General features: G+C 41.8%; 1 long non-coding RNA gene across 1 annotated transcript; it reads right to left on the reverse strand.

Annotated features, from left to right (window-relative positions):
• Window positions 606-6,569, reverse strand: LOC110257359. Its single transcript, XR_002339867.1, has 3 exons — window positions 6,460-6,569; window positions 4,898-5,031; window positions 606-4,584 (listed from the first exon to the last, which is right to left on the reverse strand). It is a non-coding gene; the product is annotated as an uncharacterized LOC110257359 (long non-coding RNA).

The following is a 23,520-nucleotide window of genomic DNA, read 5'->3' on the forward strand; positions in this document are numbered from 1 at the left end:
CTATGCCACAGCCACAGCAATGCAGGATCTGAGACATGTCTTCGACCTACACCACAGCTCATGGCAATGCTTGATCCTTAACCTACTGAGCGAGGTCAGGGATCGAACCTAGATCCTCATGGATACTACTCGGATTCATTTCCCCTGAGCCACAATGGGAACTCCTACAAATTTTTTTTTTAACTGTTAACATTAGCACTACGTATATGAGAATTTTCACTACCTATCTTCACATTAGGCATGCCACTACAAACATAAGAAGTATGTCTGACAAAAATTTACTTAAATAATAGAGGTCTAAACCTCTATTCTTCTTTCTAGAATCATAGGGATTGAATCTACTGTTAAGAATTTTACATGCTCCTGGAGTTCTTGTTGTGGTGCAGCAGAAACGAATCTGACTAGGAACCATGAGGTTGCGGGTTCGAGCCCTGGCCTTGCTCAGTGGGTTAAGGATCCAGTATTGCCGTGAACTGTGGTGTAGTTTGCAGATGTGACTCGGATCTGGTGTTGCTGTGGTGTAGGCTGGCAGCAACAGCTCTGATTAGACCCCTAGCCTGGGAACCTCCATATGCCATGGGTGCAGCCCTAAAAGGACGAAAGACAAAAAAAAAAAGAAAAAAAAAAAAAAAGAATTGTACATGCTTCTGCTATCATGTTACACCACTACAATAAGTCCCAGTAAGTAAGCTGTCAGGCCCATGCCCCCAACATGTTGTATATATGCTGTTTTATATCTTCATGTACTAATAAACCCTATTGTTTTTACTATCATTTTACTGATCATTATCTCAGGAAGTTCACACTAATTAACATTATCTTCATTCTAATAAAAAAGTTAAACCATAAGCTATAGAAGCATCCAACAAATATTTTCTGAAACAGTCTACCACATCAATATTACTTATGATGGCGGTTATTGTTAGTCTAACACAATAAATTACAAAAAAATCTTTAGTCCAACAGCATCCACCAGCAAAACAATAGCTTTTGCCATAAAATTAGGACTTTTCTCATTTCAGTTCTGAGTGCCTGAAGTAACACAAGGCCTAATGTGAACAACAGGCCTGATGTTATTAACATGACAGATTTGTACCTAAATCTCAACACTCATCAACTAAACATACTGTCAAAGCTATGTTATGAATCTTAATTGGAGGCTGCAAGGGACTCAACCAAGCTCAACTGCAAATATCATGGCCTTCTCATCACTTGTCCACATAGGATGAATAACAGCTATGATAATGCATAATCCAACCATAACAATCCTAAATGCACTAATTATGTCATAATACCACTAACTTCTTAACTATTTGTGCCCCCTCATGTACCACAACAGTATCATTATCACATGGATGAAAACAAACCCACCTCCCATCACAATCCTTATCCTCATCATCAGAGTATCGTTAGAAGGCCTCCCATCAACATCAGTGTTTTCACCCAAGTGAAAAATTATGCAAGAGAGAAAAAAATGATAACATCGTTCTACTTACACAAAAGTCATCAGAGTACTACTCAGCACATATTTCTACTTGTGGCTATCAATCTCCACATCACTAACTATACTCCCTTCAATAAACATAAAGGTAAAACAATTTTCACATCCAAAGCAAAAAAACTTTCAATCATTATCAATCATAATGTCCACATTATTACCCTTAACGCCCACTCTATCAGTGCTGGACTAGGAATTTAGGTTTGTTTTGACCAAGAGCTTTCAAAACCCTAAGCAAGGGTCAGGGTTTACTTACTTCCTGAAAATAAGGTTTACGAAAGATGGACTTCCACCCCAGAAAATTTTAGTTAACAGGTAAATACTCTAGGCAACTGGCTTCAAGCTACTGCTCTTGTCTTCAAGGAAACAGAAAAATATGGAAAAGCCAAATTGAAGCTGCTTCTTTGAATTTGCAATTCCATTAGTTAATTCATCACAGGATTTGACAAAAAGAGAGCTAATTTCTTTCTTTTGATTTATATTCTAATGCTTGCTTAGCCACTTTACCTGTGTTCCTAAATTGCTTATTACTTCCAACAAATCACAAATGTATTGTCACTTTACTATTTGGTGCTTGAGCTGGAACAGTAGGCAACACCTTAAGTCTATTGATCTGAGCTCAGCTACGCTAACCTGCAGCCTATTTGGAGATGACTAAATCTGTAACATAGTCATGACAGACCCTGCATTTCTAATATTTTTCTTTATAGTTGTGCCCATTTATCATTGGAGGGTTTGGAAACTGTCTTGTTCCACTAATAACTGGGACACCTGATGTAGCATTTCACTAAATAATCTAAACTTTTGACTACATCCCCCTCATTCATATTCCAACTTGTATCATCACTAGCAAAGCTGGTTCTGGTACTGGTCGACACATACATCCACCTCTAGCTGGCAATCGGGTACACGCAGAAGCCGCTGTCAACCTAACCATTTTCTCCTTCCTTTTAGCAAATGTTTCCTCAAACCTTGGTGCTATTAATTTTATGATTACAATCTTTAATTTTAAACCACCAGCCATTATTCCAATACCAAACACCATTATTTGTTTGATCTGCCCCAATTATAGCTGTACTATTATAATTATCCCTCTCAGTCCTAGCAACTGGAATTACCTCAGTGTTAACAGATCAAAATCTAAACTACTTTCTTTGACCCCGCAGGAGGAGACCCAATCCTATACCAACACCTATATTGATTCTTTGTCACCCTGAAGTCTCTATTCATAGCCTCCCAGGGTTTGGAATAGTTTCACATATCATGACACACTATTTAGGACAAAAAGAACCTTTCAGATACATGGAAAGGGTTATGAATCATGTCCGTTGGCTTTTTAGGATTTATCTTATGGGCTCACCATATATTTATCACAGGGATAGATGTTAATCCATGAGCTTACATCAGCTGCCATAATTATTGCTGTTCCTACAGGAGTAAAGATATTCAGCTGGTTCACAGATGTAACATAGCATGATCTCCCACTACCTTGACAGCTTTAGGCTTTATTTTTCTATGTACAACAGGTGGTTTAATAGGAATCATCGCAGCCAGTTCATCCTGGGACCTTGTCCTCCAGGGTACATATGATGTAGTAGCATACTTTCATTATGTAATGTCAATGGGAGCAGTCTTCACTATTTCAGGAAATTTCATACACTGATTTCCACTATTCTCAGGTTAATGCTTAATTGTGAACAAAAATTCAGTTTTCTTTGTAGTAGTAAATATAACTTTCTTCCTATAGCACTTTTTTTTGGTTTTAAGGGCTGCACCCACGGCATATGGAGGTTCCCAAGCTAGGGGTCCAATCAGAACTGTAGCTGCTGGCCTACACCACAGCACCTCCCTAGACCCTGCACTTGGGTTCACAGGTGCCCTTGGTCAGGACACCAGGGCTGTGCTTGGGGGGCTCCCAACCTGGGAATAAGCCAGGTCTCCAGGACCTGCTAGGACTATAAAATAAGTGTAGGGTTTGTCTCCTCCTCTAATACCTATTCCAGAGAAGTCAGTCCCACCTCTTTTCACTTTGGTTCTGGGTGATTTTAATTGCTTTTAACCTTTTATGCTAAAGTTGAACACACTACCTTTGTTCTGGTAGGCTCAGCCATTTCCTGTCTTGCCAAAGTGTTGAGAAGACACATGGGAAACCAGGGCTGAAAGAGGAGAGGCAGATCTGGACTCTGCTGAGCAGGGATGGGCAACTAGAAGGAGACCCCAGAGGCAACTTCTCCTTCTGCCGATTGGCCTTACACCCAGACCCACGTGTCCCGCATTCAATTCACCAGGCACACCTGCCTCCCTCCTCACCCTGTGCATCCTGGTGAATTAGTTTATTTTTTATGTATTTTTTTTAATAGCTGCACCCACAACGTATGGAAGTTCCCAGGCCAGCTTAGACCTATGCTGCAGCTACAGCAGTGCTAGATCCTTTAACCCATCGTGCCAAACTGGGGATCAAATCTATACCTCTGCAACGACTAGAGCCACTGCAGTCAGATTCTTAAGCTGCTGCACCAGAGCAGGAACTCCCTGGTGAATTAGTTTAATTATGAGGCAGCTCACCTGAGGAGCCTCTAGCAGCCCCATGGAAGGTGGACATCCAGGGGTAAGGACTAAGGCCACTCCCACAGCAATGACCCCTGGGAGGGCAGAGAACAACACTTAGAGCAGACCAGCCCATCTCAGTTCCAGAGCTGACATCTAAGCACAGACATTTGGACAGAGGCACAGGGCTTCCCAGGACTGAGGCTAGTCTGGGTCTCTGCCCAGAAACCCATGTCCCCCACAAAGCTCTCAGGACAGAGGCTGAGTCTCTACCCAGGTCCCCACATCCTACTGTGGGCAGAACCTGGTCAAATCTAAATATACTCAGTGTAGACAGGGCATGGAGAAATCTAAATCTACCAGGTAGACAGAACTCGGTCAGGTTTAAACTAGTTTAGTGCTGCTCTCCTGGGAGGCATAGGTCACACATGTGGAGTCTCTCAATTCTGGACAGGGCCTTGTCCTTGGTGGGAAGTAGGATGTCCATTTCTTGGAGAATAAATCAACATCAGGCTCTGCATTTCACCTATATCAGGAAACTGTACAAAATGTTTGTCATTAGGAGTTCCCGTCGTGGCGCAGTGGTTAATGAATCCGACTAGGACCCATGAGGTTGTGGGTTCGGTTCCTGGCCTTGCTCAGTGGGTTAAGGATCCGGCGTTGCCGTGAGCTGTGGTGTAGGTTGCAGACGCGGCTCGGATCCCGCGTTGCTGTGGCTCTGGCATAGGCTGGCGGCTGCAGCTCCGATTAGACCCCTAGCCTGGGAACCTCCATATGCCGTGGAAGCGGCCCAAGAAATAGAAAAAAAAAGTTTGTCATTAAACATTTCAACATGCAAAACAGAAAAGTTACCAATTTCTCTAGCCATGTGATGGCCAGGACCCAGAAGTCAGCAGGGAGCTTCTTGTAGTGTAGCCCAGGCTCCCACAAGACAGACCAGAAGTGGCCCGATTCCACTGTCCCAGGTCCCCACTAGAGCATCCATCCTGTTGATGACAAAGAAGACTCATACACATACATTAGATGCACAAGGAAGACAACTTCAACCATTTGTTAGCCATCATCTAATATTAATTGTCCTGTCATCATCACGCCCTTTTTTTTTTTTTCTTTTTTTTTTTTGGCTTTTTAAGGCGGCATATGGAGGTCTCCAGGCTAGGGGTTGAATCGGAGCTACAGCTGCTGGTCTATAGCCACAGTCACAGCAATGCGGGATCTGAGCCGCATCTGCAACCTACACCACAGCTCACCACAACGCCGGATCTTTAACCCACTGAGTAAGGCCAGGGATCAAGCCTGCGTCCTCATGGATGTTAGTCAAATTCGTTTCCGCTGAGCCACGATGAGAACTGCCATCACAAATTCTTTACATGATATGTAAAATAAAAAAATTCTTCCTTAACCATAAAACTATGGTTCATCAATGATACTGAAACTACAAATATACAGATTGTGAAAATTTAAATTTTGGAGTTCCCGTTCTGGCGCAGGGGAAACGAATCTGACTAGTGTCCATGAAGATGTGGGTTCGATCCCTGGCCTTGCTCAGTGGGTTGGGGATCCCAGCATTGCCATGAGCTGATGCAGCTCGGGATCCTGCATTGCTGTGGCTGTGGTGAAGGCTGGCAGCTGTAGCTGATTCGACCCCTAGCCTGGGAACCTCCATATGCCATGGGTGGTCCTAAAAAGCAAAAATAAAATAAAAATTTAAATTTTGACTCCTCTGTAATCCCCACATAAGATCTAAAACCAGGAGAATTTTGACAAAAAGATGTCAACAACGGAGCAGCAGTCAGTAAATATTAGTATCCTCTGAAAACGTTTTACACTCATGAGCTGTTCCCTCTTTATGCCTAAAACAGCTGCTATTTGAGGACGCCTAATTAAAGGACCCTGATATCGACAGAGCCAGGCCTATGTTGCGGACAATGATTGGTAAAAGTGCACCCACTGCCCTCTCAGGGTGGTTGCCTGCCCCTTGGCATATTCCATCTCCCTCCATTGAGGGGACTGGCTCACAGAGCTTCCACTTAGGAAGGTTCACTTTGCAAACCTTCATCAGTGGGACTCGTGTTACTAATCCTTCTTTTGATGGGATTTGTCTTACAATGCTGTTTTGGGGTCACCCAGGAGGCTTGTCCCCCTGAAGCAGAGCAGCGTTCCTGGATCACACTCACCAGCTGCTTGTTCATACCCAACTCAGACCCAGAAAGACCCCCTCTGTCCCCAACCCCCTGGCTCTGCCTGGGTGCCCACTACCTTCCTGCCTGGCCTCTCCCTCCTGCAGGGTCACCAGGAGCTCCCACCAGCCCAGGGTGGGCTGTCTACTCTGTCCTAGGGAAGCCTCCGTGTTGTCAGGTGGAAGAAGTAAGAGGTACCCATGGGGCCACAGTGGCCTGCACCCACCTACTGACCTTGTCACTCTGGATGAGCTTGGGTGGGGGGTCCAAGGACCTGCAGCGTCTTCTGGTTCTGATCTCATTCCAGCAACGCCCACCGGGGAATCATGCTAAGCAACTCTGCGCCTGCTGTAAGGAGGACGCTTTTTCATAAGTCCCCCAAGTGCACGGGGCTCATTTGGGAAGGCCCCTCCCAGGATATGGAGCTCACCTGGACAATTACCCAGCAGCCCATAGGCCTCATGAAGGTAGACCCCTCCCAAGATATGGAGCTCACCTGGGTGGGTACCCAGCAGCCCCTGAGGCTCACAAGGGCAGGCTCCTCCCAGAATATGGAGCTCACCTGGGCAGTTACCCTGATAGGGCTCAGCACACAGGAAACGTTCACATAGCCTTCACTGCAGACCACTCCCAGCCCCACTTATTAGAACTGACCCTGAGCACCTCAGAGTGGGATCTGAACTAACGACCAGCAGCTCCTGGACAGGTATGTGCCTCTGGGCTTCACTCAGGCCCACCTCCCTCCACTGGGTTTTCCAGAGGCTTCCCTTGCACCAGGATACCTGGCTGTGTTTCCACCCACCTCCCCTCTTCTCCCTAATTCCAGATTTCTCTCAGGAGGAGAGTGTCTTCTTGAAGTTGTCTCTCACTCGTGGGCCAGGTAAATGATTAGAAAACAAGCCAGAGCTGCAGCCGCATGTATATCCTGACCCTCAGGAGCTCACACCTGTTTCTTGTACCTAGCCCGTGCAGCAAGCCTGTTTTATGCAACCATGAGCCCCTGATGGGTGAGGATTGGCTGACTTGGGCAGCCTGACCCAGCTGGCCAGCCCTTCTTGAGTGTGTCTGCGGCAAGGGTTGTAGCCCCTCCAGGCAGCATGAGTACATGCAGCTGGACCTGGGGCCACATTTTCAGCCCTGTTAGTAGCTGTGGAGCTGGGCTGGTTGGAGATAGTGGGGAGCCATGGGCTTGCAGGTGGTCCAGCCTGAGTTGGGCCTCTGCTGGACCTTGCACAGGAGTTGCCAGGCCACAACTTGCTAAGGAAGAGGATGTGTTGCCTGTGCCTGCCATTCAGGCAGAGGAGAGGAAGCAAGAAAAAAGGCAGAGAGGGCTCAGGCAGGAGGAGTAACTCAGGGAGACAAATGGAAATCTTCCAGAAAATTCCCTAGGCCAGGACCAGCCCCCATGGCCTGTACATGCCAACTTGGCAAGTATGCTGTCATAGGCACGGCACCAAGCCCTTTCTTTCAGCTTTTAAAGTCTTTGCACATATTCAGGTGGTTTCCCTGGAAGGGTAGATTAGGTTCAGGAGCAGCATTTATCAGCATTTACTCAGAGATCCCTCTACATGGTCCATCAGCTTTCTAATGAGGATGCTCCTTGCAGGGGGCTGCTGGCTGCATGGGAGACAGTTTCCCACCTCTGAACAACTTCAGAATCGTTCATCAGTGTAGTGAGTGTCCTCACTGGGTTTTCATCTGTGTGACTGGTGGGTTTCTAATTAGCAGTGGGAATGGCAACGTTAAAGATCCTCAAACAGGGTTGAAATACCCCATATGCACAGGTGTAAGACCTGAGGAGGCTGTGTGCGGCGGGCACCCTTAGGGATGGACCTCAGACTTGACCCCTCAACATTCTGGTGTCCAGCCACTGCTTTGGGATTTCTGGGGGCCCAGTTCTGACTCTGAGGTCTCCATAGTCTGGCCTCTATTTGCCATTAGTTAGTCCCACTTCCAGGATCCTGCAGAGTAGGGTCTGTGTGGCTGTTCTGTGGCTTCTCTGATAAATGACAATAGCTGGGTAGTTTAAAACAATAGTAATTCATTCCCCTTGAGTCCTGGAGAGTAGACATTTGAGATCAAGGTGTTTCAGGGCTGATGTCTCTCCAGAGGCTCAAGGGGAAGGTCCTCCCTGCCCTTTCCAGCTTCTGGGGTACCCAGAGCTCCCTAGGCTTTGTGACTGCTTCCCTCCCATGTCTACTCTCTGTCCTAGGGTGCAGGCTGGCCTCACCCCTTCCACCACTTCCCCTTGGTAACAGAAGACACTGTGCCCCAGCTACAAGGGGCAGGCAGGCTGGGGGCTGCAGGGAGGTGAGCAAAAAAAAGGATAATGGGTTGTGGTGGGAGCTGGGTGGTTCTGATGCAACAGGATCACCAGGATGCTTGCTCATAGTCTCTGGGTTCTGTGAAATGTGGTTAAACATTGGCATGAGCTCTTCGATGCTTTCTGGTTCTGGAAATCCTATAGGAGGTGTCCCACAGCAGCTTAAGCTAATGCTCTCAGTGGAGGTGGTGAAGCCAAAGGTGTGCAGTTCAGATGGACATGGGTGTGTGTACAGGACAAAACAAACTCGTGCAAGTGTAGATCAGGCACGTGTAATGCGAGTGCTGTTGTGTTGATGCCTAAACTTTCATTGAAAAAGATACATGCACCCGTATGTTTGTCGCAGCACTATTCACAATAGCCAAGACATGGAAACAACCTAAATGTCCATCGACAGACAAATGGATTAAGATGTGGTACATACATACAATGGAATACTACTCAGCTAAAGAACAAAATCATGCCATTTGCAGCAACATGGATGCAGCTAGAGATTCTCATACTAAGTAAGCCAGAAAGAGAAAGACAATTACTGTATGATATCACGTATATGTGGAATCTAAAATATGGTACAGATGAACCTGTCTACAAAACAGAAACAGACTCATGGGCATATGGAACAGACTTGTGATTGATAAAGTGGAGCGGGGAGAAAGTGGAATGGATGGAGTTTGGTGTAGATGCTATTACACTTAGAGTGGATAAGCAATGGGATCCTATTGTATAATTAGGGAACTCAATCAAATCTCTTGGGATAGACCATGATGGAAGATAATATGAGAAAAATAATGTATATATATGTATGACTGGGTCACTATGCTGTACAGCAGAAATTGATACAACACTGTAAATCAACTGCACTCTAATAATAAAATAATGGGGTGAAAAAGAATTTCCCCGACAAAACATAAAATATAGCAATACTAAACCCATTCTAAAAGAACTACTGAAAGGTCTCCTCTAAATAGGGAAGAAATATAGGATGGATGAAATCACAGTTGGAAAGTCATCAATTAAATAAGGCAATATACAGATTTAAGAAAAAAAGACCTATTTGTGAAAGTGATGATAAACACAAGGAATGGCAAAAGGATAAATAAGTTAAAAAGGGACATCAAAATAATAAAATGTGGGGAAAGTAAGAAAAATCTAGATTTTTTTTTTAGAATGTGTTTGAGCCTATGACTATCAGGCTCAAGCAAGAAGATATAGGAAGGAGTTAATATAGTTGAAACACAGGGCAACCACAAATCAAAACCAAACAATACATTCAGAAAAACTAAAAATGACACAAGCATTAAATAAAAGGAAATCATCCAACCAAAAAAAAAAGAAAAAAAGGAGAAGCATAGAATCAACTGGAAAACAAGGTTTAAAATGGCAATAAGTACATATTTATCAATAACTACCTAAAATGTCAATGGACTAAATGCTCCAGTCAAAAGATATAAAGTGGCAGACTGGATTAAAAAAACAATAGCCTACAGCCTTCATGGCTCAGCAGTTAACGAACCCGACTAGGGTCCATGAAGATGTGGTTTGATCCCTGGCCTTGCTCAGTGGGTTAAGGACCAGCATTGCTGTGAGCTGTGGCGGCTTGGATCTGGTGTTGCTGTGGCTGTGGCTGTGGCTGTGTCTGGCAGCAGTAGCTCCAAATCGACCCCTAGCCTGGGAACTTCCATATGCCACAGGTGCGGCCCTAAAAGGCAAACAAAACAAAACAAAAAACAAACCCCAAAACAAAAAACAAAACAAAACAAAAAAAGAGCCTGCAATATGCTGCCTACAAGAGACTCATCTTAGTCATCTTAGGGCAAAGGACACATATAAATTGAAAGTGAGGAGATGGAAAAAGGTGTTTCATTTGAATGGAAATGATAGGAAAGTGGAAGTTGCAATACTCCTATCAGACAAAGTAGACTTTAAAACAAAGGGCATACAGAAAGATAAAGGACACTATTTAATAGGATCAGTTCAAGAAGAGGATCTTACAACTCATCAATAGAACAGACTTGGGGTTGCCAAGGGGGAGGTAGAGGGAATGGGAAGGACTGGAAGTTTGGGGCCAGTAGATGCAAACTAGTACACTTAGAATGAATAAGCAATGAGGTCCCACTGTGTAGCACAGGGAACTATATCCAGTCTCTTGGAATAGACCATGATGGAATAAAATATAAGAAAGGGACTGTATATATATATGTATGACTGGGTCACTGTGATGTACAGCATAAACTGGAACATTACTGTACATCAACTATACTTTAATTAAAAATTTAAAAAATCCCCAAAGTTATGAACTGGCCCATACAAACCTCTGGCAAAACCTCTCCATAGGATCTGGAGGAATCTCCAAGGCCTACAAGGGGTGTCAGAGCTGAAATAGGGAATCAGCCTAAATTAAGGAATGATCTGATTGAAAAGAACACTCCTTTCATCATTGATGATTGATCTTTAGTTGAATAAAAAATAGTCTATTTTGTTAAGTCACTGAGATTTGGGGGTTTATTAACAGTAGCTAGCATTACCTTATTATCATATTATCTCATTTCAGGATTTTCACTCATCTGTTGGGTAAAATATACCTTGTTTTAATTTGCATTTCCCTGGATGTTAGTAAGGTGGGGCATGTTTTCATACTTTTTTGTTGAAGGCACTTAATATATCACCTCTCTTAATCTATAACAGTTTAGTAAGTTAGTTATTACAATAACAGTTTGAGTGTAAATATTTACCTTGACTCTCATTGCTAGTAAGTGATGAAGGCAGAATCTGAACCCAAGTCTGTCTGGTTCCAAAGTCATTTGAGGTGGGTGATGGGAAGGATAATTGGCAAAGGGCACGTTATGTTCAACAGAGCATTAGTTTTCAAACTTATATTTTCAGTCATGGACTCTGTTTTCTAAAGGAAATTTGTTTGTGGAGGCCTAATAGCACTGATGATGGTGATGATGATTGTGATAAAGAATAAAAAGATGATGATGACGATGAAGAAAAGCATCAGAGCCAAGGTTCTAGGTTGGGGTGAAAACCAGGACTTCCCATGGATAGAATGCGTATGTCCTACATTCTCTCATGCATTCATTCAAAAAGTATTTACTGGGGGGAGGGGAGGGAGTGGGATGGACGGGGAATCTGGAGTTAATAGATGCAAACTATTGCCTTTGGAATGGATAAGCAATGAGATCCTGCTGTATAGCCCTAGGAACTATGTCTAGTCACTTATGATGGAGCATGATGGAGGATAACTTGAGAAAAAGAATGTATATATGTATGTGTGACTGGGTCACTTTGCTGTACAGTAGAAAATTGACAGAACATTGTAAACCAGCTATAATGGAGAAAATAAAAACCATTTAAAAAAAAAACCCCAAACTACTTATTGATCATCTCCTATGTTCCAGGTACTGCCCTAGGCACTTGAAACAACAAAGAACAAGACCAAATTTCTACCCCGTGCAGGGCTACTATGCTGCACTTTGTGTTATACATGAATGGTACCTCCTGGTACCATACAATGTACAATATAGTGATGCTGACCCTTGGATCTTACCCTCTAGTAAAGAAGATAGCTAACAAACAGGTAGACAAATAAGTATAGACTGTTATATCAGGTGCTATATTAGTGCTATAAAAATAGAATGGCACAAGGGCTTTCCTGTTTATTCTCACCATGAAAAACCCAGGGGAAGTTGAAAGCAGGAAGGACTATGGAAAGTGAGCAATGATGACATTTGCTGAGACTGCCATGCGTTTTTTGCTGGACACAGGCTCATCTGGGCTTCCACAAGCATTAATTATACCCAGAGAAATTATTCTTGGCTTTAATTGGGATCACATGGAGAGTTTCTAAAAATACTGATGCTTAGATTTTACCTCAGGGGTTCTGATTTAATTGATCTTGGATGTTTCCTGGGCACTGGGACTTTGTAAAACCTCTGTTTTCTGAAAGACTAGAGAAAAGGAGCTGGGTTTAGATTCATCTTTGATGTGAGTATTCTCTTGGGCTTTCCTTCTTCCCACCTCCAGACATGCATAGAATCAGGGAATGGTTTACAGAAAGATTAGTAGGGTGTTGCTGCGACATCTGGTTTTGTTGTGACTGTGCTAAGTCACCAGTCACTTGAAAAGCTGCTATTAGAGCAGAATTCTCAAAAAGTTTTATTTACAGATGGCAAATTTCCATCTGTCTTATCACATCCCCATCATCTGCTTAATGTTAGATTGACATGTTTTTTCCTCTGTGTTGTGATAATGCCTTTTTCTGAATCAGAGAATATAAAAGAGTTTGTCACAATCATCCCTTCTTTGAGATCAAATCCTTGCTTCTCTACTTATCAAATGGTATGGTTCTTTACTTATTAGACGTATGGTCCTTTATTCCTTCAACCATAAAATGGGAATGTTAATGTCTACCTGGAATTGCACCCACCAGGGGGGGTTAAGCAAGTCATGTAAAGCATGTGGTAGAATCCTTTACAAATATCAGTCTCTTCTCCATATTAATACTAAAATAATTATTGGGAGTAATGCATAGAATCCTCGAAATACTCCCAGTGAGAAAGACCTATGACTTGCTAGACCTCCCTGTATTTCTAATCCCACCCAAAGTCCTCAGTCCATGGTCCAAGGTCATGTTCTCTGATTTGCCTCCAAGTTTAGACCCCTTAGAACTGGAGCTAGAAGGATGGATATTGAAAGAATGTCTTTTTTTTTTTTTGGTCTTTTTGCCTTTTCTAGGGCTGCTCCCACAGCATATGGAGGTTCCCAGGCTAGGGGTCCAATTGGAGCTGTAGCTGCCAGCCTACGCCAGAGCCACAGTAACGTGGGATCTGAGTCGCGTCTGTGATCTACACCCCAGCTCACAGCAACGCCAGATCCTTAACCCACTGAGCAAGGCCAGAGATCAAACCTGCAATCTCATGGTTCCTAGTCAGACTCATTAACCACTGAGCCATGACAGAAACTCCGAAAGAATGTCTTAATGTAGATGGTTTGAAGGTGGTGGGAGGTGGTGTGATGGGGAAGTAGGCAGCCAGCTGGGTTTTCTAAATATAAACCTTCACTCACTGAATCTGTTCAGCTCTCTGACCCAAGGCAAGTTATGTTGTGTCTGATTTGGGGTTTGGATGGGGTTGGATTGGCCCCTCTATGATTTCAGCCTCCCCCCAACTTTAATGAGAGGCTGTAGCAGGAGGTTGTAGCACCAGTAAGGATGACGGTTCACAGGTTTTAGTCAGCATGTCAGCTCTTTTTAAAATCTATTTCTGAACTCTGAGCAGAGTTCCAAAGCTGAATCTCAAGTTTCTACTCTCTTGTCTTCTCTCTGACAGCCTGTCCTACCAGATGGGACAGTGGTTAAATTTTTTAAAGGAAGTGACTATATAGTCAATCCCCTCCACATCATTGCGTCTTTTGTTCTGTACAGATGGTCCCAAAATCCTTGTAGCAAAAGGCTATGGGTCCCCAAAGCCAAGCCATGATCTGAGTGCCCATTTTTCCAAGATAAGGACACACAGGGCCTTACAAAACTCATTCCTTTCCTTGTGAATAGGCCACCCCTCTGAAGATTCAAGAAATTCTTCAGACCAGTATCTCCATTTTATGAGGTCCATATATCACAGCAACTACCAGTTGTCCAGAATCTGTGGGATGTGGCTGTGGCTATTCTGTAGTCTCCATATGAATGGAGTTTCCTTTTCTTGTTTCAATGGTTTTTGTTAATTTTGGTAGTTTCAGGAAGGTGAGTTTAGCAAATTCTCCCCTGGGCTGCCCCTCTCCTGGGCTGCTTTGAAAAAATAAGCAAAGCCCTCAATTTCTGCATAAGATGTCATCTCAAATGCCATAGATTTTTAAAAATTCTATCAGATCTTATTTTATTTCTATAGTATTTAGGGATCCTGTGGTTGCAAGTAACAGAAACCTCTACAGCTAGTTTCAACATAAGTAGAATTTTAACCTCAGGACCACAAAAGTGTGTTAGGGAACCTAAGGGCAGGGAGACAACTGAGCTGTAGTTGAGGCCAAGACCAGGATCTACACTGCTGTAGGGGGCTAGAAAGACTTTTTCTCAGCCTCACATTTTTTGGCTTCTGTTTGTTACTTCTCATAACAGGCTGGCTTTCTCTTAAGGCCACAGGGTAGAAAATGGCAAATGCCAATAGCTTCTTTTTTTTTTTTTTTTTTTTTTTTTTTGTCTTTTTGCCTTTTCTAGGGCCGCTTCCCACAGCATATAGAGGTTCCCAGGCTAGGGGTCGAATTGGAGCTGTAGCCACCGGCCCACACCAGAGCCACAGCAACGCGGTATCCAAGCCGTATCTGCAACCTACACCACAGCTCACGGCAACGCCGTATCCTTAACCCACTGAGCAAGGCCAGGGATTGAACCCGCAACCTCATGGTTCCTAGTCGGATTCGTTAACCACTGCGCCATGATGGGAACTCCCCAATAGCTTCTGAGTTTACACCTCAGCTTAAGAAAGCAGGTGGATCAAAGTGAAATCTATTTGAGAATGACACTGTTGCTGGTTTAACTGGGTTCTGTTGGGAGGAAAGGTCTCATTCCTTACCTGTGAGTATGTATCTCAGAAGAGAAATTAAAATTTGGAGTCAAGACTTTAGGGAAGAATGTTTCAAACATTCACTCATCTTCCCTCCCATTGTAGAAAGAGGGTACTTCTCTCCTGCTTCTTGAATATAGGGACCAATTGGCTGTGGACCAATGGAATACAGGTGGAAGTGACAGTGTGACGTTTCTGAGCTCAGGCTTTAGGCAACATGGTAAGTTTCCACTTGTCCTCTTAGCACTGAACCATCCACCATAATGATATGGCCTGAGTAGTCACTGCTCCTTTAGCCTCAGTGCCAAAACATAGACACATACAAAACTTTGACCAAACTTGAAGCCCGAAGCCATCCATCTAAGCACAGCTGAGTCCAAGCAAACCACATCAAATCTGTAGCCAACTCACACACTCGTGAGAGAGAAATAAATGTCTGTTGCTAGGAGCCACTGAGATCTTAGGTTTGTTTCTCTGCAGCAGTGGCTGGCGGATTCAGAAGGTAGCTGAAGTGAATCTTTATCTCAGAGAATAAATCATATGGATGAGCATGTGTTTAATAAACAAACTGAACTATTTCTAGTCCGCTTTTTGCTACTGGTAACAGCGTGCCTTTGGGAGATTTACTTAACATCTTTGAGTCTCAATTTTTCTCTTCTTAGAACATAAATAATAAAATCTACTTCACAGGACATGTGAAGATTAAGTGAGATGATGTTTGCAAGTTAAGCATATAACACATGGCAGACAAAACTGAAATATTTATTCTCTTTCTTCACTTTATTCCCACTGGGATTCCAATGGGTCTAAAAGCCTAAGGAAGGCATTTTAAAGAAAAGGATTTAAAGATGACACCCACCAAATCCAGGATGTGTGACAAAATCCAAAAATCTATAACATCAAGTTATCTCTAGTGGAATTCCAAACTTCTCTGGAAATTTTCATGTTTTGATTCTGTAAGTATTCTGCTTATTTCCCTTAGGATTTAGTATTTTTATGTTTCCAGCTATCTGAGCTATGAGAGGACTAAGAGGATTAGTTTTGTTCCCAAGTGGGCCAGTGTGACAGGGGAGCATCCCAACCCTGGGGTCAGTGTGCTGATAACACAAAGACTCCAAGAGAAAAACTGAAATTCAGCTTTCCCACCAGAAAAATTTCCTCATATTTTATCTGACTATCTATCTATCTATCTACATACCTACCTACCTACCTACCTACCTATCTATCATCTACCTACCTATTGTGTGTGTGTGTGTGTGTGTGTGTGTGTTTGCATATGTATTATTCAGGATCCAGTCAGGGAAGCAGAACCACTATGAATATTATGAGTTAAGGAATTTATATTGGAATTAATCCTACACAAAGGTGGGAGGAGCTTGGGTCGTAAAGTCCAGGAAGGGGAGTTGGAAAATCACAGAAAAATCTCTCACTGGGCCTCTTGGGGCACTGGACGGGGGCGGACTAGGCAGAGCTTACAGTGGAATTGGGAAGCCAGGCTGGCACCCCAGCTGCCAGAGTAGGGTTGCAAAGAGGAGGTAGAGTGGGTGTGAAAGGCTGCTTCCTCCATAGCTGCTGCCTCTGAGATTGTAGCCAAGCATGGGAGAGTGGGGAGGCCCAGGGCTGCTCTTGGTCAGCAGGGTCAGAAATCAGTGCTGTTCTGAGGGAGCTTCCAAGAGATGCTGTTTCCATAGCTCTTTCTCCCTCAAGCCATGTTCCCACCACTGTGACCATAGGTCTTAGGCCCCTGCCTCCCACCAGGCCACCAGCTATTACCCAAATGCATCTTTGGTAGGGTACTGATTAGATTTCTTTGGGTAACACCAAGAAACCACCACATGGGGGAACCCTCTGGAAGGCCTTGTTTTACTGCACGTGTAAGTTTTCCTTCCCCCAGTGTCTCCCATTCCTACATGTGTCCACTCCTGGGATATTTACTGAGTGATAGGAATTGTCACCACAGCACCGCCCCCCTCAACAGTGGCTTTACATGGGGCTCCCGGGCACATTCTCATTGGAGACATGGTCTCAGCAACCCTAGAATTCACCTCAGGCAAGGGCCACGTTCTTCCCGCAATTCCATTGTTTTGTTTTGATACTTAATCAAAAGCACATGACACATAATTGCACAAAAATCATCCTGACACTAGAGGGTCACTTCTCTTCAAGTAGAAAGTCATGGGAGAGAACAGTTTTCTGACCCATTCTGTTTTGGTTCTGAAAGGCTTTGCATAGCTCTTCTGATTTGCCCTTGCTCTTCATCTCCCCCTTTCCTCTCTTCTGGCTGCAAGGATCACACATTTATGAAGGCCTCCTTCCTTTTTCCTCAAAAGGCCAACTTGTTTTTCTGTCTGTCTTGTTTTCACATTCCAATGAGGGCAGACTTCAAAATCTAGAAATCATCTTTTTCAGTTTCTCTTTTCTCTCAGCAACAGGAGTCCCAACTATCTTGGCCTTAGGCACCCACATGCTTAGTCCCAGATTTTCACAAGCAGAGGTTCACCACCTCAGGTTGGCTGCCTCCAAAAGGACAACTAATCCACCCACTCTGTATTTCAGAGCCTGTACCATGGCAGAAGAGGAACACACCCAAACATTTAAAGCAGTTTAAGTGGACACAGGAAACAACAGTAAACACAGTGCAGCAAAATATAATTTCGTAGAGGAATCAAAGTCTCTGGAATTGCACTGTCCAATATGGTAGCCACTAGCCAGAGGTTTAAGTTAATTGAAAAAAAAATTTTTTTGGTCTTTTTTTTGCTATTTCTTGGGCCGCCCCTGCGGCATATGGAGGTTCCCAGGCTAGGGGTCCAATCGGAGCTGTAGCCACCAGCCTACGCCAGAGCCACAGCAACGCGGGATCCGAGCCACGTCTGCAACCTACACCACAGCTCACGGCAACGCCGGATCATTAACCCGCTGAGCAAGGGCAGGGACCGAACCCGCAACCTCATGGTTCCTAGTCGGATTCGTTAACCACTGCGCCACGACGGGAACTCCTGAAAAAATTTTAATGTTAATAATCTAAGGTCCTCAGTTGCACTAGCAATATTTAAGTGCTCAGTAGTAACATGCGGCTAGGATAGAATATTTCCATACTGCAAAAGTTCTATGGAACAGCACTGCTCTACAGTAAGCATTTCTTATCTTGCCTAGAGATCTGTATTCCATCTCTATTGTGTTGTCTTGCATTATAAGAATCTCTAGACTGTTTTCCATAATGACTGCATAAACTTAGAGTCGCACCAAAAGTGTATGAGGATTACCTTTTTTCCGCATTCTTGACAACACTTGTTATTTCCTGTTTGTTTTTTTTTTGATCATAGCCATCCTAACAGGTGTGAAGTGATATCTCATGGTGGCTTTAATTTGACTTTTCCTAATAATTAGTAATGTTGAACATTTTTTCATGTGCCTGTTGGCTGTCTGTATGCCTTATTTGGAAAATTGTCTATTAAGCTCCTCTGTTGATTTTTTAATCAGGTTGTTTTTAAATTGTTGTTGTTGAGTTGTAGGAGTAGTTTATACATCTGGGATATTAACTTTCATCATATACGTCATTTGCAAATAATCTTCTCTCATTTAGTAGGTTGTCTTTCAGTTATATTGATAGTTTCCTTTGTTGTGCAGAAGATTTTTAGTTTGATGTACTCCCATTTGTTTATTTTTGCTTTTGTTTCCCTTGCTTCAGGAGATGTATCTAGAAAGATGTTGCTAAGCCCTACTGCTATGTTTTCTTTTCGGAGTTTTATTATTTCAGGTCTTACATTCAAGTCTTTAATACACTTTCAATTAATTTTGTGTTTGGTGTGAAATAGTGGTCTAGTTTCCTTTTTTTGCATGTGGCCATCAAGTTTTCCCAATACCATTTATTGAAGAAAGTATCCTTTCTCCATTGTATATTCTTTGCTTCTTGGTTGTAAATTAATTGCCCATATTTGATTTATTTCTGGATCTCAATTTTGTTCATTGATCTGTGTATCTGTTTTTAATGCCAATACCTTGCTCTTTTGATTGTTACAGTTTTGTGATATAGTTTGAATTCAGGGAGTGTGATACCTCCAGCCCTGTTCTTTTATCTCAAGATCGTTTTGGCTATTTAGAGTCTTTTGTTGTTCTGCATATTTTAGAATTTTTTGCTCTAGTTCTTTGAAAAATTTCTCTGGGATTTCTATAGGCATTGTATTGAATTCACAGATTGCTTTAGGCAATACGGACTTTTTTTTTTGTCTTTTTAGGGTTACACCCATGGCATTTGGAAGTTCCCAGCCTAGGGGTTGAATCGTAGCTGCAGCTGCCGGCCTATGCCACAGCCATAGCAATGCCAGATCTGAGCCGTGTCTGTGACCTACATCACAGCTCACAGTAACACTGGATCCTTAACCCACTGAGCAAGGCCAAAGATTGAACCCTCGTCCTCATGGATACTAGTCAGGTTCGTTACTGCTGAGCTACTACAGGAAATCCTGGACATCTCAACGTGATGTTAATTCTTCCAGTCCATGAGTGTGGAATATCTTTCTATTTATTTGTAATTTTCTTCAGTTTCTTTCAATGATGTCTTATAGTTTTCAGTGTATAGGTCTTTTATTTCCTTGGTTAAATTTACTTCCTAGTTATTTTATTTTGTAGTTGTAAATGAAATTGTTTTCTTTTTCTTTTCTTTTTTTCTCTTTTTAGGGCCGCCCCTGCAGCATATGGAAGTTCCCAGGCTAGGCATCGAATTGGAGTTACAGCTGCCAGCAACCTACACCACAGCTCATGGCAACACCAGATCCTTAACCCACTGAGTGAAGCCAAGGATTGAACGCATAACCTCATGGTTATTAGTCAGATTTGTTTCTGCTGTGCCACAGTGGGAACTCCTGTAATTGTTTTCTTAATTTTTCTTTCTGCCAGTTTATTGTTAGCATAGAGAAATATAATATATTTTTCATATATTGTTTTTTTCTCGTACAATGTTAGTGTATTCATTTATTATTTCCAATAGGTTTTTTGGTGGAGTCTTTATGATTTTAGTGTATAGTGTGTAGTGACAGCTTTAATTCTTCCCTTCTAGTTTGAATGACTTTTATCTTTTCCCTGTCTAATTGCTCTGGCTAAGACTTCTAATACTCTGTTGAATAACAGTGACGAGAATGAATGTTTTGACTTTTTCCTGATCTTAGGGGAATAGCTTTCAATATTTCATCCTTGAGTATGACGTTAGCTGTTGGTTTGTCATAAATGGCCTTTCTTATGTTGAGATAGGTCCCTTATACACCCACTTTATTGAGAATTTTCAATTATAATGGGTGTTGAATGTTGTCAATGCTTTTCCCTCATCTATTGAGATGATCATAAGGTTTTTATCCTTTGTTTTGTAAATGTGGTGGACTACATTGTTTGATTTGCAGATATTGAACCATTCTTGCATCTCTGGAATAAATCTCATTCGATCATGGTGTATGGTCCTTTCGATGTATTGTTGAATTTGGCTTGCTAGTGTTTTGTTTAGGGATTTTTTATCTATGCTCATCAGTGATATTAGTCTATAATTTTTTTGTTGTTGTTTCTGGTTTTAGTATCAAAGTGATATTGGGTTAGGAAGTATTCCCTCCTCTTCAATTTTTTGAAATAGTTTGAGAAAGACAGATGTAAACTCTTCTTTGAATGTTTGGTAAAATTCACCTGTGAAGCTATCTCATTCTGGATTTTTGTTTCGGGGGAGCTTTTTGATGACTGTTTTGATGTCTGTATTTGTGATTAATTTATTGAGATTTTCTATTTCTTTAAGATTCAGTCTTAGAATGTTGTATGATTCTAAGAATGTGTCCATTTCTTCTAGGTTGTCCAATTTGTTGTCATATAGATTATCTCAGAATATTAGGTAGAGTTCCCTTGTTATACAGCAGGTCCCTGTTGGCCAGTCATTCCAAATATCACAATGTGCATATGCCCATCTCAAACCCTCAGTCCACTCCCTGCCACCTGTCCACTTTGATAACCATAAGTTGTTTTCAAAGTCTGTGAGTCTGTTTCTGTTCTGCAAATAAGTTCATTTGTATTCTTTTTTTAGATTCCATGTAAAAGTGATAGCATATGATGTTTGTCCTTCATTGTCTGACTTATTTCATTTAGTATGATAATCTCTAGGTCCACCTATGTTGCTGAAAATGGCATTATGTCATTTTTTTTATGGCCGAGTAATATTTCATTCTTTATACATAGCACATCTTTATCCATTTGTTTGTCAATGGGCGTTTAGGTGGCTTCCATGTCTTGGCTATTGCAATGAATATTAGGGTGCATGTATCTTTTCAAATTATGGTTTTCTCTGGATAGATGCCCCAAAGTGGGATTGCTGGATCATATGGTAGTTATATTTTTAGTTTTTTGAGGAGCCTTCATACTGTCCTTCATGGTGGTTGCACCAATTTACATTCCCAACCAGCAGTGTAAGAGGGTTGCGTTTTCTCCACGCCCTCTCCAGCATTTACTGCTTGTAGACTTTTTGAGGATGGTCATTCTGACTTGTGTGAGGTGGTACCTCATAGTAGTTTTGATTTGCATTTCTCTAATAACTAGCGATGTTGAGCATCTTTCATGTGTCTTTTGGCCATCTGTCTGTCTTCTTTGGAGAAGTGTCTGCTTAGGTCTTGTGCCCATTTTTTAATTGGGTTGTTGGTTTTTTTGATGTTGAGTCATATGAATTGTTTGTATATTTTGGAGATTAATCCTTTTCAGTCACTTCATTTGAGAACATTTTTCCTCTGATTCTATGGGTTGTCTTTTTGTTTTGTTTATGGTTTCCTTTGCTGTGCAAAACCTTTTAAGTTAATTAGGTCCCATTTGTTTTTGTTTGTTTTTATTGTCATTACTCTAGGATGTGGATTTGAGAAGTATTGCTGTGAATTATGTCAAAGTGTTATGCCTATGTTTTCCTCTAAGAGATTTATAGTATCCAATTTTACATTTAGGTCATTGTGAGTTTATTTTTATGTATTATGTTAAAGAGTGTTCTAATTTCATTCTTTTACATGTAGCTGTCCAGTTATCCCAGCACCACTTATTGAAGAGACTGATTTTTGTCCATTGTATATTCTTGCCTACTTTGTCATAGATCAACTGACCATAGGCTTGTGGGTTTATTTCTGGGCTTTCTATCCTATTCCTTTGATCTATATTTCTGTTTTTTTTTAAAACTAGTATCATACTGTTCTGATGACTATAGCTTTGTGGTATAGTTTTAAGTCACAGAGCCTAATTCCTCCAGCTTCATTTTTCTTTCTCAGGATTTCTTTGGCTATTTGGTGTCTTTTTTTTTGTATTTCCAAACAAATTTAAAATATTTTATTCTAGTTCTGTGAAAAATGCCATCAGTTATTTGATAGGGATACCACTGAATCAGTAGATTGCCTTGGGGAGTATAGTCATTTTGACAGTATTGATTTTTCCAACCCAAGAACATGGTATATCTTTCCATTTGTTTGTGTCATCTTTGATTTCTTTAATCAGTGTCTTATAGTTTTCAGAGTATAAGTCTTTTGTCTCTTTAGGTAGGTTTATTCCTAGGTATTTTGTTCTTTTTGATGTGATGATAAATCAGAGATTGTTTACTTAACTTTTCCTGCTCTTTCATTATTAGTGTACAGAAATACAATTGATTTCTGTGTATTAATTTTGTATCCTGAAACTTTGCCAAACTCATTGATGAGCTCTGTTTTCTGGTAGCATCTATAGGATTTTCTGTGTATAGTATTGTGTCATCTGCAAACAGTAATAGTTTTACTTCTTTTCCAATTCAGATTCTTATTATTTCTTGTTTTTCTCTGATTGCCATGGCTAGGACTTCCAGAACTATGTTGAATAAAAGTGGTTAGAGTGGACATCATTGTCTTGTTCCTGATCTTGGCAGAAATTCTTTCGGCTCTTCACCATGGAAAATGATGTTAGCTGTGGGTTTGTCATATATGGCCTCTATTATGTTGAGGTAGGTTCCTTCTATGCTCACTTTCTGGAGGTTTTTTTTTAAAATCAGAAGTGGGTTTTGGATTTTGTCAAAGGCTTTTTCCGCATCTATTGAGAGGATCATATGGTTTTTATTCTTCAGTTTGTTAATGTGGTGTATCACACTCACTGAAAAATCCTTGCATCTCTGAGAAATATTCTACTTGATCATGATGTATGATCCTTTTAATGTATTTTTGGATTCAGTTTGCTAGTATTTTGTCGACAATTTTCCAGTATATGTTCATCAGTGGTATTGGCCTGTAGTTTTCTTTTTTTTGTGTGTGGTATTTTTGTCTGGTTTTAGTATCAGAATAATGGTGGCCTCCTAGAATGAGTTTGGGAGTGTTCCTTCCTCTACCATTTTTTTGGAAGAGTTTCAGAAGGATAGGTGTTAACTCTCTCCAATTGTTTGATAGAATTTGCCTC

Source organism: Sus scrofa, chromosome 17, assembly GCF_000003025.6.
Source record: "Sus scrofa isolate TJ Tabasco breed Duroc chromosome 17, Sscrofa11.1, whole genome shotgun sequence".
Taxonomy (NCBI): Eukaryota; Metazoa; Chordata; class Mammalia; order Artiodactyla; family Suidae; genus Sus; species Sus scrofa.